Genomic DNA, 15,782 nt, shown 5'->3' with positions numbered 1-15,782 from the left:
CCTTATTTTCAGTGAAAAACAAATTCTTAGAAATGTAGGAACATTGGGCTGTGGGACCATAGGGGCTGACCCCATTAATAGTGATTTGAAGTCAATTGGAGCCTGGTGAAAGTAGTAAGTATCGTTATTATGCCTCCCAAGTTTGTGGTTAGGTTTCAACGTTTCACCTTAAATTATGAAGAGTTTTCTTGTGCTGAACCTGTTCAAAGGTTAAGGCTATTGCTAGCACACAGGAATTCAGCTCAACCATTGATGTTGGTCAAACTTGGCCTAAAGTCGTCTGAAGAGGTACGCAAGAAAGTGTTTTAAAATATCAATGAGTCACTTAACTTAAAGCTTAGATAGGAGCTTTTGGAATGGAAAAACAATGGTGTGATTATAATTAAAGGAAGCAGACCGTAATGAACAAAGAAAATGTTATTTTTAATGTATATGCTGGTCTGGGATATGTTGATCTGCTGGGAGCAAACCAGTTGGACCAGGTGTAGGTTAACTTTGGCGAGTAACATTAGAAATGTAGGTAAATCTGATGTGATAAAACTGTCAGCACAATTTATTAGTGTTGTCTTGAGTAATTATTTTTGACAGATTCCAATTTCAGACTTTGAGATCATACCGTTCACTTTGACTGAAACAGTGTTTTTTATGCTCAGGCAGTAAGCAAGATCTTAAATTAATCTGCAGATATACAGATAGTACGTAGTAGTATTATAATTTGAATTTATCTTTACATTTTGTGGTGGTAAAAGTGTTCTCTGTTCACGTGTAATGTGGGTAATTTTTCAGAGAATCCTGCTGTACCTGCCTTCAGGTTACACATAGCCTATTCATTTTTGTAAACTGCTAGATTAAGTTTATAGCAGAAATGTATGTGACCACTGCCAGACAATACTATAAACAGTGTTGCTGTCTAGCTCTACATTTGTTTTGACAAAATACATACTACATTTCAGGAAGTGGACTCTAATGATGATGACTTCAGTCCTGTCTGACCCTGACAGCTGGCTTGTTTGTTTCTCCTGGTTCATGATACATGAACATCGTCACTGCTTTACAGGAGGTAAAATATATATATTTTTTAAAAAGCAAAAAACCTGGAGTTCTTTTAACAAAAAAAAAACACACTGCCTCAAAAATAGAACGTGAAAATAAATATTTAAATGTTGTGTCATTACCAATATTTACAGTCTATGGTTATTACCAAAGGGTTAGTACTGCATTGCTGTATTTATTTACTGTCGGACAGGATTAATCCAACATTTACAAACAAAGCACCTACTGTTGACAGGAACCAATAGGAAGTAGTAGACTTCTTTAATTAAGCTGAAAATGGGCGGCTCTGGTTTTCAGTAATTCTGTCTGGGCAATGTTCTCCAAGTAGTAGGCCTATAGCTCCTCAGCCAATCCTGTGCCAATGGAGTGACCTCACTGCGAATACATGCCGCTGACGTGTGACTGACTACAAACAGTTTCGACAAACACAGAGTGATCTTTTTACAGTCAACCAAAGCTAAAGTAAAAATAAAAAAACATTAATGAAATACGGAAAACCTGATTCCTGGCCAGATATGAATGTCCATTATCCCTCTGTCTTATATAGACTACAGAGCCATGTTTAGGAGTTGTGAAGTGTAAGACACAAATTTCTCCAGCAGGTGTCACCTTTGGGTTTAGTTCATGACTATCCAACAGGTGTTTTGATAATCCCGTCCAAAGACTGACAGAAAGGCATTTTCTGTTTATAGACCAGTCCCTTGTGCTAAAAATACCTTTCCCGTAAATCCAAGTAGGCATTTCAAGTTCAGGACTCAGGAGGCAGCTCCACCTTAAGGATATGTATATGAAAGTGAAACAGGTGGATATATTAGCAACAACCATGTCTTTACTGAAAAGGGTTGATACCAGGTTATGGAATGAACAAATACGAGCTTAATTCTATAGTTTTAAACATTTTATTTTATCAAATAAATATATGTAGAAGGAGTAGATTTGAACCTTCCTGCACAGGTTAAGGGTTTCATCATCTTTATCAAACATAAAAAATGACTACCAACACAGATTTAAATAAATATGCTTTCATAAAATAAAACTCATGAACACAGTTTTTCATAAAAACATTTGTCTCTTTGTCATCCCTTCAAGTAATTGCATGAAAACTATTCTCCATCATCAAACATATCTTCCTGCCCACTTTCATGCAACAATTCAAACCAGATTTAGCTTTCACGTTGTTTAATCAGTATTGTGCACTGAGTGAGACTGAAAAGCTCTAGCAATGCTGTTTTTTTTCCACTCCCGTGGTGCAATTTCTCTCTATAAATCAGTCATCAATCAATCATTATTTGTATAGTGCTAATTCATAGCAAGTGTTATCTCGAGGCACTTCATAAAAGAGTTTATGGGATAAGATGCAGGAAGGATTTCTTCTTTGTATTCCTTACGTTCCTGTTGACCACACCTTCTTGCTGCTGAGGTGGAGGTTGGAGCAGGCCGTGCATGAATGAGGACGGCGGTGGTTGAGGGACAACACAGTCCGATGGTGGTGGCTGGGCATCAGGGAAATGTAGAAATGAAACCAAGAAACCAGTTGCATCTTGCAACCAACTTTAATCCAGCAGAGACCTTTAAAACCAAGTGTCTGTCCCCAGACCAACAGCAACACTTGACATATTTGCTGTTAGACATGTACCCACTCATGTGGGAACTTTTTGTTCATCTAATCCCAGCACATTCATACATCCCGAGGTTAAATCCTTCGTTCGGGATCCTTTTAGCAACTGGTCATTTGATACCACTTACTCTAATAAATATTTGCGTACATTCATCAACTGTGGTCTTGTTCTTCATCATGGCTAACTGTTGTTGTTCCACGGTCTAGAAATGTATTAGTTTTTAGAGTTTCGTTTAGTTCACCATTTTCCCTGCAAACAAAATTGAACAGAATCAAGTTCTGAAGAACATCGAGCTCAAACAACCAGCATGTATTCTTTTTCATCATAAATGACTTCTGTAGAAAACATTAACTATCAAAGAAAGCATGACAACATTTATTTTCAGGGATTTGTTCTTGCTTATAGCCTCACTTCATTGACTTATCTTATTTTTTATACCATTCATTATGCTTCACTTCCACTTACATTAATAGGTTTCCAGTTGCTGGTAGTTATCTGTTGTATTCATCACCTTTTCTTTTCTGAGTTCACAAGACATCAGCATTAGTACAAACAACAGGTACTTAATTTTTAGTAGAAGAGGTAGTTGTAGTAGTGTTATTTACCTTTTTAAACCTCTTATATATGAAGAAGATGCAAATGGCTAATACAACCAAAAGGAATATAACCCCAACTGTAATTCCTGCAACATCAGGAGTGCCTGAAAAAGAAAAAAGATTCAGTTCATTCATCTTTCTCTCGCTCAAAGCTATGCCATCAGGGGCATTTTGAGATTCAGTGTCTTCTTTAAGGACACTTGAATGTGTGGACTGCAGGAGCTGTAATATAACCAAGTAACCAGATATTCAGATGAATTGTTCTTTTGTAGAGGTGCTACTTACTTTGACTTTCCTTTATCCTCAACACTGTGCTCCATACGCAAGTCTCTTCAGCAGTACTATGTTCACATGTGTATATTCCCTCCTGAAGTGATGTTAAGTCTTGTAACACGAGGCTTCCTGACTCAGACACATCCTTCACGTGCTTCCTCCACTCCTCTGAAATGTTAAAGGGGACTTCGGCGGAGGTCTGGATCAGGATGTTTTGATTGTGGTTGAATGTCCAAATGAGGCTTTTAAAGTGAGTGTTTGAAGAAGTGCAGGGGATTGTGCTTTTAGTGTCTGAAATATTGATGGAAGCTGAAAGACAAAACACAAGAATTACACACAATGACAAAGTTTATTTGTAAGGATTTTGTTGATGTCAATGTGAACTTTTCATATCAGCTGTTTAAGGCAGCCTGAAGGACCCCATGCAGTGACCAGAAGTTTTCTTTGAAACACGTACCTGGTTTAAACAAAGTTGCTGTCCTGTTGTTTCTGCCAGCGCTGATGGTGCAGCTGTAGTCCAGATCAATCACACCGACTTGAACTATCAGAGAGCTACTGATGCTGTAGAGCTTCTCTTTCTGATGGACAGTTGGTGTGTCTGCTACAGTCAGATTGGTTGGAGGACTGGAGGACCAGGTGAGCTCAGGCTGAGGGTAGATCTCCTCTGAGCTGCAGGTGATTCTGTTTCCTACCTGCTGAATTCCAACTTTACTGGGTGGAGCTGTGAAAAAGTTAAACATTTTGGAACATGTATTTAAAATTGTGATGTGGGAGACCTGGTGCTGACTCATTCAGGTCTCTTTGGGAGCTTTTTAGACTTACATTGAATTGATTAAGATTCTGTTCTTTTGCTACTCATTTTTCATTCCACTTTTGAAAACCACTGAACATTTGAATTTTTATGTCCTAGACAAAAGCAATCTGTCAATTTTCTTGTTCTGTCTTTACCAGAAAACTAAGTTAATATAAGTTAAGAGTTAATATAATGTCAAGGGAAAGAGAACATTCATTTATAACTGAATGAAAGTAGCAACATTTACAACAGGACTTTGTTCTCCCATCATGCCAAATAAAACAATCATGTGCTAATCATACTTTTTACTGCCTTCCATCTGACAGTATTTCCATAATATTACATTCCATTATACAAATATAAATAACAAAAGAGTTAAGCTTTATTTGTGCAAATGCTTGTTCTTCCATGCACAGTCAATTCTTTTTTTTTAGTTTGAATTGTAGTTTTACAGTATTCAACAAGTGAGGAAACACAGATATTAAAAAAACTATTTCCTCACTGAAAGCTGTTGATTATTTTCAGTTCTTTTCTAACTATCACTGTTATTTTCCCACAAGCTCAGAGACCACATTTACTGGACAAGCATCCTTATCACCCAGATGATCTTCAACACAGCCTTCCATTAAAATGGTATCAGTTTCCTGTAGCTGGGTGTGGAAGGTTATTCACTAATGTTTGTTTTATCTTACAGAGCTCTACAGATTGTGGCATGGAGAAAATAAGGTTTCACTAAATCCATGTTGTGTATTTAGCATTTACTCTGTGATAGAACTCAATACATTTATGATGTAAAATACTTTCTTTATAGCGGTCCTGTTAGTCTCTTTGCTACTTATGTTGCCGCTCCCAAAAAAAACCAAACAGGTTTGTAACAAAATGTCAAAACAGATAAACAAACTAGTCTACTCAACTTCACTGTGTAACAGGCCATGTGATGGTTATCTTAAACTTGGAAGTTTTCCTTTAGCTTGTCAGAGCTAGCGATAAGTACCAATGTTTACTGTATCTAGCAACACAATATCAGCTTTTTGTATGTCAAGCTAAGGTTCATGCTAAATATTAAAGTTATGATCTATTGTTACAGAGAGAAAAAATCTAATTGTTAGAAAACATGAAATTTGAAACCATTCTGGTACATCATTAGATTTAAACATCCAGTCCTACTAAATGAAGGCAAAGGTGTGTGTGCAAGACATGTACAGCCAGAATGAAGTTTAAATGATCATTTAGGTTGACTACAGTAGTTATTGCAATGTAAATATACACCAATCAGTCAAAAGATAATGATCTATTGCAATTCAATAAAACAGTTCAACCATAATTTCTACTTTTAAGAAGCTTCTACATTTTCAGTTTTTGCTGACATGGTCAGAAAGGTGATAATTGTACTTTGTTTATAATACTGAAGTCATAGCAGGTAGTGGTGCTGAGTTAAATTGAATATTTTCAAATATTTTGACCACCCCATTAACATTCAAGTGGGGACCAAATTTTAGGAACATATTTAAATATAATGCACTCCATTACACCACCTAGTATGATCTCAATTATAAATAAAAAGTAAAATGTTCACCGGTCTGACCATGTCAACCAATGTAGAAGCTTTTTAAAGAAGAACTTATGGTAGACCTGATTTTGATTGCACTAGATTGCACATGTGGTCATAATGTTGTGGTTGATCTGAATACAAGGCAATTCTTGCTGTTGTTTGATGTTTCTGCATTCACCATGGATGTCATACCTTCCAAGTTTAGGTCAACAAATGACTCCTTGTTGCCGTTGGTGGTGCTGGTGTAGCACTTGTATCTGCCCTGGTCTTCAAGCTTCACCCCTGTCAGCCTGAGTGAGACGTTTCCTTTGGAGATCTGGTCTTGAAACAGCGATGTCCTGCCTTTGAAGCTCTCGTCTTGACGTTCCAACTGGTCCCTATCATAGAAGTAGGAGTGGACAAGAGTGTTTCCCTTTATCTGGTTCCAGTGGACCAGTACTTTATCACTTTGTTTAAAACTGCAGGGTAAGATGCAACTCTCCTTTAAAATACACACTTCAGTATCTGTAAAACATCAGAAAAAGAAACATATATCAAGGGTTAGTTATGTGTTAAACCTGGTTTGAAATTTTGAAAATATAAGACACTGTTACATCACTGACAAATGTATTTAAACGTGTTGAATTAGAATTTAAAAAATAGTTTAAAAAAAAAAGATATAGTTCAAGATGAATTTGTTTGTGTTTAGGCTATTTGTAGTTTTTTCGGTTTTTTGGTCTGCATTGTTTTTTATGCACTGACACTGATGAAGCCCTGGCATTGAAAACAGCTGTTTCAATAAATCTGACTTTCAAATGCAAGAATAAGAGTGATACATGTTTTTATTTGTTGAAAAATATGTGACAATTTACCCCGCATAGTGTGACAACATACCCCGTGATGGGGCAACAAATCTGAAGATTATACATTTGTGAAGAAATTAATCTTTAATTTGATATAGAAATTGAGTGACTGTGATATACTTAGACTGGTGAAAGCCAAAAGTGTGACAAGATTCCCCGCTCTACGAATTGCTGTAAATTTACAAGCAATTTTCAACGGTAAAATCGTGTTATGTTTAAATACAGGACAACCCTGTTTTATAACGGTTTATAACAATATTTTACTGTATTATTGCGTGAAGGAAAGAAAACAGTAATTTCTCATATTTTTTGCATTGCATTTTGGGAACAAGATGGTGAGACCACCACATGCTTTGAAGGACAGTGGAGTTGGAAGTCAGATTGTTACCCATCACCATCCTGACAATAAACAGGTGAGTACCTTACTGCTTTGTTAGTTATAATAGGCAAAAACCATCACTTAGTAAGTTTGAAGTCATTTGTAAGATTAGTATTATCTAGAGTTTGAAATGACACACAAACACTGCAGGCACACAGTGAGTAAATTCTTTGCCAGCTAACATCAGCTTGATCTTAACAATTGCTAAATGAGAAACCCCACACAACATTTTCTTGTAATTTCAAGCGTTGGTAGGGGTTGTTATATGGGTCTGCAATGAGTTGAGACATATTAATAAAAAGATGCAGGAAGGCGGCAACCTCCAAAAAGGCCGTTCTGTGTGTGTGTGTGTGTCTCTCTCTCTCCCATGCAGGCTGGGGGAGCGCAGCCTGTAACATATTTAATTAATATCCAGTCTATGTGTTAATTAATATTATTTGGTTACGGGGGACACTTGAATGATAAAAGCTCAGCATATGAACTTTATTAAAAAGTTTGCCCTGATTTGAGAAGTAGCCTGCACTTTGCAGGAAATATTATAGATTAATATCGATTATTAACGGACATAAACATAATTATCATTCACTGAGGCCTTGAGAGACAGAGGCAGACAGGCAAGAGTGTGCAAGTGATCATTTCTTCAGGAGTCAGGGACATTCAACCTGAACAGAGTGAAGAAGTAAACTCCGTGTCCAGTCAGATGATATTTTACAAGATGTGTGGGATGGTGAAAACATCAGAAATAACATGACAGAGACAGAGAGGTCATCTTTAGGCTTGATACTTTATCAAGATTCATTCGAAGTTGTAAACCCACTGGGGTCAGGAAAAAAGAAACATAAAATACTGGCCATGTATCTCACGCTTGCAGACCTTTTGCCACACAACCGGTCAAGTATCGACCAGATGCAACTTGTTCTTCTCTGTAGAGAAAATATTTGTAAGTATTTTGGTCAGGATTTGGTCATGGGATGCTTGATGAAAGACCTTAAAGACCTTTAAACCAATGGGGTTGTCTTACCTAATGGACAGAAATGCAAAGGAATCTTGCAAGCCATTGCTGGAGACAACCTGAGCTCACACAACATTGGAGGCTTTCTGGAAAATTTCAGTGGCAAGTACTTCTGCCGCTACTGTGAAATTGAAAGAGATACTTTTCAGGCAGATCCTCTCTCCAGAGGCAACACTCGCACACCAGAGTCATACAAAGAGCATGTTCAGAACCTTGGTGAAGATACAGTTCATAGTGGAGGTATCAAATTTGACTCATTGTTCAACGACCTGTCTTGCTTTCATGTATGCCAGCCTGGGCTTCCTCCTTGTCTTGGTTTGATTGATTTGTTTGAAGGTGTTGTTGCCTCTGATCTTGCTATGTATATCCGCCATCTTGTCACTGTTGACAAACAGTTTACTTACCTTGAATTGAATCGCAGAATCAATCAGTTCAAATATCTCGGTAACGATGCAAAAGACAAACCCTGTGAGGTAACCCCAGGGAGAGATAGACTGAGTGGCCATGCTGTACAGAACTGGTGTTTACTGAGACTATTGCCTCTATTGATTGGAGAGAAGATTACCTCTCCCTCTGAAAATGAGATATGGCAACTAGTTTTACAGCTAAGAGAAATCGTGGCGTTTATTTGCGCACCCGCCATTTCCACTGGCCAGATAGGGTATCTAAGAGTCCTTATCGATGAATATTTGCATTCCCGAAAACAAGCCTTTCCCCATGATCGACTAAAACCTAAGCATCATTACATGAGCCATTATCCAGAGCTCATCATTCAGTTTGGGCCACTTATTCGTTTGTGGACTTTGAGGTTCGAAAGTAAGCACACATACTTCAAACTGTGCAAGAAAACTGCATAACTTCAGAAATGTGTACTCAAGTCTTGCAGAAAGACATCAGCTTCTGCAAGCCTTTCTTAGTACTGGCAATCTCTTCCCACCTACAATCGTTGTAGAAAAAGCAACTGAGTTTTTTGAAGAGGACTACAATGATGGCATCAAGGATTCGGTTAGAAGTTATGATTTTCAATCCACAAATACTCTGATTGCTCATGAAGCAGCTGTAAAAGGAACAAAATACAAAAAAAAAACATGTCTGTTGTTATAGGCAAGGGTGAGGATGGACTTGATGTTGGTAAGATTATCATGATACTGATCCACAATAATTCAGCAATCTATTTCATCACTGAAAAGCATAAGGCTTTGTGTCTGCATGATGTAGGGGTTTATTCCCTCACACCAATCAGGAGCTGTTACTACTGTGTTAATCAGGGCGACCTACTAGATTATTACCCTCTCCCTGAGTACACAATTTGTGACATGGCACTAATCGTTCTTCACCATTCTTTCCCCTCATTGTAGTGCAATGAGTGCAGTGGATGAAGAGCTGAGGGTTATCATCCTCAGAGCTTTGCCAACCATTTTTAAAGACATCCAACAGGAATTAATAGACAAGATAAAAAGCTGTGCATTAGAATCCACTGAAGACCTGAAATACGTTACAAAGGAAGATATTGTCGACATACTGCCTGCCATTCAACTCCGGAAGCTGCTGGAAGCATTTAAAAATGGTAATGCTGAAGTAAATGTTAATACATCTGTGTTGCAATATACTGTAAATTCTTAAATAGTGGCCTGACCTGTTTTTTTTCTAACTGGTCAACCCACCCTTACTTTAAGTTTAATAGAGGGTTTTGTAGTTTTCTTTAGAAAAGACGACCAATGAGAATTTAAACAATATTTTTTATCAAAAAGAGAAACATGGTTACAAATAATTCCAAACTAAAATGTTTATGTTTAAAGCAGGCTCGGCCAGAAGTGTTTTTCTCTGGTTACACCCTGTTTCATTGACTCACACCAATCTGACAAGATGGCATGCATTTTTCTCTAAACGTAACAAAGTAATTGTAAACTTTGGATTGATGTCATCTTTTTGTGTGGTACTGTGGGTGCATTTGTGTTTGTGAGTGAGTGCTAGAATGTCACCAGATGTGTTTTGTATGGTTTCAGGCCACTTGTGACACACTTTTCTTCCTTTGTATCTGAGTCCTAATAACAACGTTTTTGGAATCCAGGATTTGTTCTGCTGTCATACACTTTCTTCTCCATAATGTGTTGAATCACCGCACAGAGCCAACAACCTTATGTTAGCAGCTCCAGATTTTTAATAAAGGTGGCAGTCACTTGACATTTCCCCCCAGAAGAAGACAGCTTTGTTGCTCATATTAGTTCAAATATATCACAGATTTGTGTTAAAGTTGAACTTCACAGAAAAGATTAGAGTCCATCTTGTTTTAACAAATGTTTCATACTCTTGCTTAAAACTGCTAGGAATGAATTAGGCCAGTCTTCATAAACTTTGGCATAGCTCTGTTCAGCCAAACGTTGCATGAAAACCAACAGAACTTAATTCAAACGTTCCTGTATACAAAGTTCAATCTCTGGTTTATGTTTACACTGAAATAACAAAGCCTCACTCACCTCCTTTTGCAAATCCTTTTAGATAAAAAAGAACATAAAAAAACGTGACACGTTTTATCCCACTCATCTTCTTTGATACGTCGTACTCTTCTTTCCGCACCGCTAATATTTACAGTCTATGTGTAGCCTACGGGAGAGAGGTCATTGCAGCAGAAAGAGAGACTCCCACATGAGCTGACTTGCCTTAGATTTGTAAATTAGCCTACTCTCAGGGAGGAAAGGATCACACAATGCCCGGAAACAGGAAATGTTTGGAATACTTATCCCCTTAGTGCGACTTTGGGTGGTATCAAGCAGATATTCTCCTGACCTGGCTGTTCACTTGCTCCTCCCAGTGGGAGAATATCCATCCAACAGCAAAAGCCTATTCTGTATTCTGAGTCTGTGTTAAAAGCTACTTTAAACCTCACAGGTGATGATTCCGGTGAAGAACACAGTAGCTTTTAGATAAATCTGGTGTGCCCATCTCTTTGTTTATTGCAAACATTTAATGTAAGTGCACATTGTCCTTTTAAATAAACAAACTGAACTAAGTAGCACAGAGGCCTCGTATTGACAGCTTCCGCTCAGATCAGTCGAATGAAGCGCAGCAACTGGACGCAAACCATAGTTTGCAGTGCATCAATACCTCTGGAAAGTCGGAGGGGGAGAGGGGGTGCTCCTGGGATGCTTGGAGTCACTTACCAGCCCTCTGGAGGCGTCATAGGCTCATGGAGGAAACGTTAAGGAAGGAGGATGCCTATTTGAAAACTCCTCTGTGTCAACCTGTCAGTGTCATCAAGTCTACTGCGCTGGCTTAAATTGAAGGGAAATGTAGGAACACAAGACCTAATTTTGAAAATGTCCTAGAAATTTGGGAACAAAGGGTTTAATTTTGAGAAAAATCTTAGAAATATGGGAACTGTGGGAACATAGGGCCTAATTTTCAGTGAAAAAAAAATTCTTAGAAATGTGGGAACATAGGGCTGTGGGAACACAGGGCCTAATTTTGAGAAAAATTGTAGAAATGTGGGAACATAGGGCCTTATTTTCAGTGAAAAACAAATTCTTAGAAATGTAGGAACATTGGGCTGTGGGACCATAGGGGCTGACCCCATTAATAGTGATTTGAAGTCAATTGGAGCCTGGTGAAAGTAGTAAGTATGTTATTATGCCTACCAAGTTTGTGGTTAGGTTTCAACGTTTCACCTTAAATTATGAAGAGTTTTCTTGTGCTGAACCTGTTCAAAGGTTAAGGCTATTGCTAGCACACAGGAATTCAGCTCAACCATTGATGTTGGTCAAACTTGGCCTAAAGTCGTCTGAAGAGGTACGCAAGAAAGTGTTTTAAAATATCAATGAGTCACTTAACTTAAAGCTTAGATAGGAGCTTTTGGAATGGAAAAACAATGGTGTGATTATAATTAAAGGAAGCAGACCGTAATGAACAAAGAAAATGTTATTTTTAATGTATATGCTGGTCTGGGATGTGTTTATCTGCTGGGAGCAAACCAGTTGGACCAGGTGTAGGTTAACTTTGGCGAGTAACATTAGAAATGTAGGTAAATCTGATGTGATAAAACTGTCAGCACAATTTATTAGCGTTGTCTTGAGTAATTATTTTTGACAGATTCCAATTTCAGACTTTGAGATCATACCGTTCACTTTGACTGAAACAGTGTTTTTTATGCTCAGGCAGTAAGCAAGATCTTAAATTAATCTGCAGATATACAGATAGTACGTAGTAGTATTATAATTTGAATTTATCTTTAAATTTTGTGGTGGTAAAAGTGTTCTCTGTTCACGTGTAATGTGGGTAATTTTTCAGAGAATCCTGCTGTACCTGCCTTCAGGTTACACATAGCCTATTCATTTTTGTAAACTGCTAGATTAAGTTTATAGCAGAAATGTATGTGACCACTGCCAGACAATACTATAAACAGTGTTGCTGTCTAGCTCTACATTTGTTTTGACAAAATACATATTACATTTCAGGAAGTGGACTCTAATGATGATGACTTCAGCCCTATCTGGCCCTGACAGCTGGCTTGTTTGTTTCTCCTGGTTCATGATACCTGAACATCGTCACTGCTTTACAGGAGGTAAAATATATTTTTAATTTTTTTTAAAAGGAAAGAAAAGCACACTGCCTCAAAAATAGAACATGAAAATAAATATTTAAATGTTGTGTTATTACCAATATTTACAGTCTATGGTTATTACCAAAGGGTTAGTACTGCATAGCTGTATTTATTTACTGTCGGACAGGATTAATCCAGCATTTACAAACAAAGCACCTACTGTTGACAGGAACCAATAGGAAGTAGTAGACTTCTTTAATTAAGCTGAAAATGGGCGGCTCTGGTTTTCAGTAATTCTGTCTTGGCGATGTTCTCCAAGTAGTAGGCCTATAACTCCTCAGCCAATCCTGTGCCAATGGAGTGACCTCACTGTGAATACATGCCGCTGACGTGTGACTGACTACAAACAGTTTCGACAAACACAGAGTGATCTTTTTACAGTCAACCAAAGCTAAAGTAAAAATAAAAAAACATTAATGAAATACGGAAAACCTGATTCCTGGCCAGATATGAATGTCCATTATCCCTCTGTCTTATATAGACTACAGAGCCATGTTTAGGAGTTGTGAAGTGTAAGACACAAATTTCTCCAGCAGGTGTCACCTTTGGGTTCAGTTCATGACTATCCAACAGGTGTTTTGATAATCCCGTCCAAACACTGACAGAAAGGCATTTTCTGTTTATAGACCAGTCCCTTGTGCTAAAAATACCTTTCCCGTAAATCCAAATAGGAATTTCAAGTTCAGGACTCAGGAGGCAGCTCCACCTTAAGGATATGTATATGAAAGTGAAACAGGTGGATATATTAGAAACAACCATGTCTTTACTGAAAAGGGTTGATACCAGGTTATGGAATGAACAAATACGAGCTTAATTCTATAGTTTTAAACATTTTATTTTATCAAATAAATATATGTAGAAGGAGTAGATTTGAACCTTCCTGCACAGGTTAAGGTGCACTTCTACTTTATTTATTTTTACGCTGGCTCTGCACGTTTCACAAATACACAATGTTTTCAAACCCCTTGTTAAAAAAAATCACTTCATCATCTTTATCAAACATAAAAAAATGACTACCAACACAGATTTAAATAAATATGCTTTCACAAAATAAAACTCATGAACACAGTTTTTCATAAAAACATTTGTCTCTTTGTCATCCCTTCAAGTAATTGCATGAAAACTATTCTCCATCATCAAACATATCTTCCTGCTCACTTTCATGCAACAATTCAAACCAGATTTAGCTTTCACGTTGTTGTTTAATCAGTATTGTGCACTGAGTGAGACTGAAAAGCTCTAGCAATGCTATTTTCACAAAAGAGTTTATGGGATAAGATGCAGGAAGGATTTCTTCTTTGTATTCCTCACGTTCCTGTTGTCCACACTTCCTTGCTGCTGAGGTGGAGGTCGGAGCAGGCCGTGCATGAATGAGGACGGCGGTGGTTGAGGGACAACACAGTCCGATGGTGGTGGCTGGGCATCAGGGAAATGTAGAAATGAAACCAAGAAACCAGTTGCATCTTGCAACCAACTTTAATCCAGCAGAGATCTTTAAAACCAAGTGTCTGTCCTCAGATCAACAGCAACACTTGACATATTTGCTGTTAGACATGTACCTACTCATGTGGGAACTTTTTGTTCATCTAATCCCAGCACATTCATACATCCCGATGTTAAATCCTTCGTTTGGGATCCTTTTAGCAACTGTTCATTTGATACCACTTACTCTAATAAATATTTGCGTACATTCATCAACTGTGGTCTTGTTCTTCATCATGGCTGACTGTTGTTGTTCCACGGTCTAGAAATGTATTAGTTTTTCGTTCACCATTTTACCTGCAAACAAAATTGAACAGAATCAAGTTCTGAAGAACATCGAGCTCAAACAACCAGCATGTATTCTTTTTCATCATAAATGACTTCTGTAGAAAACATTAACTATCAAAGAAAGCATGACAACATTTATTTTCAGGGATTTGTTCTTGCTTATATCCTCACTTCATTGACTTATCTTGTTTTTTAAGCCATAAAGTTAACTTACTTTAATGGGATTTCAGCTTCTGGTTCTCTGTTGTTTTCACCACCTTCACTTTTCTGAGTTCACAAGACATCAGCATTAGTACAAACAACAGGTACTTAATTTTTAGTAGAAGAGGTAGTTGTAGTAGTGTTATTTACCTTTTTAAACCACTTATATATGACGAAGATGCAAATGGCTAATACAACCAAAAGGAATATAACCCCAACTGTAATTCCTGCAACAGTAGGAGTGCCTGAAAAAGAAAAGAGATTCAGTTCATTCATCTTTCTCTCGCTCAAAGCTATACCATCAGGGGCATTTTGAGATTCAGTGTCTTCTTTAAGGACACTTGAATGTGTGGACTGCAGGAGCTGTAATATAACCAAGTAACCAGATATTCAGATGAACTGTTCTTTTGTAGAGGTGCTACTTACTTTGACTTTCTTCTATCCTCAACGCTGTGCTCCATACATGAGTCTCTTCAGCAGTACTAAGTTCACATGTGTATATTCCCTCCTGAAGTGATGTTAAGTCTTGTAACACGAGGCTTCCTGACTCAGACACATCCTTCACGTGCTTCCTCCACTCCTCTGAAACTTTAAAGGGGACTTCGGCGGAGGTCTGGATCAGGATGTTTTGATTGTGGTTGAATGTCCAAATGAGGCTTTTAAAGTGAGTGTTTGAAGAAATGCAGGGGATTGTGCTTTTAGTGTCTGAAATATTGATGGAAGCTGAAAGACAAAACACAAGAATTACACACAATGACAAAGTTTATTTGTAAGGATTTTGTTGATGTCAATGTGAACTCTTCATATGAGCTGTTTAAGGCAGCCTGAAGGACCCCATGCAGTGACCAGAAGTTTTCTTTGAAACACGTACCTGGTTTAAACAAAGTTGCTCTCCTCTTGTTTCTGCCAGCGCTGATGGTGCAGCTGTAGTCCAGATCAATCACACCGACTTGAACTATCAGAGAGCTACTGATGCTGTACAGGAGACCGAACTGCTCAGTCTCCTGGACTATTGCTTCATTATTCAGATTGGTTGGAGGACTGAAGGACCAGGTGAGCTCAGGCTGAGGGTAGATCTCCTCTGAGCTGCAGGTG

At 37.9% G+C, this 15,782-nt stretch overlaps 1 long non-coding RNA gene across 2 annotated transcripts; it reads left to right on the top strand.

The window, feature by feature from the left end:
- Positions 1 to 6,211: 6,211 nt before the first annotated feature.
- LOC136177204 (uncharacterized) lies at positions 6,212 to 14,410 on the top strand. 2 transcript variants are annotated; one of them, XR_010664844.1, is made up of 4 exons: positions 6,212 to 6,351; positions 7,061 to 7,141; positions 9,478 to 9,686; positions 12,571 to 14,410. It is a non-coding gene; the product is annotated as an uncharacterized lncRNA (long non-coding RNA). The 2 variants fall into 2 exon arrangements; XR_010664843.1 differs by having other exon boundaries at positions 9,478 to 14,410.
- Positions 14,411 to 15,782: the final 1,372 nt, after the last annotated feature.

The sequence above is a fragment of the Labrus bergylta genome, chromosome 20 (genome assembly GCF_963930695.1).
Source record: "Labrus bergylta chromosome 20, fLabBer1.1, whole genome shotgun sequence".
Classification (NCBI taxonomy): Eukaryota; Metazoa; Chordata; class Actinopteri; order Labriformes; family Labridae; genus Labrus; species Labrus bergylta.
This window is presented reverse-complemented; position numbering and strand designations above follow the sequence as displayed.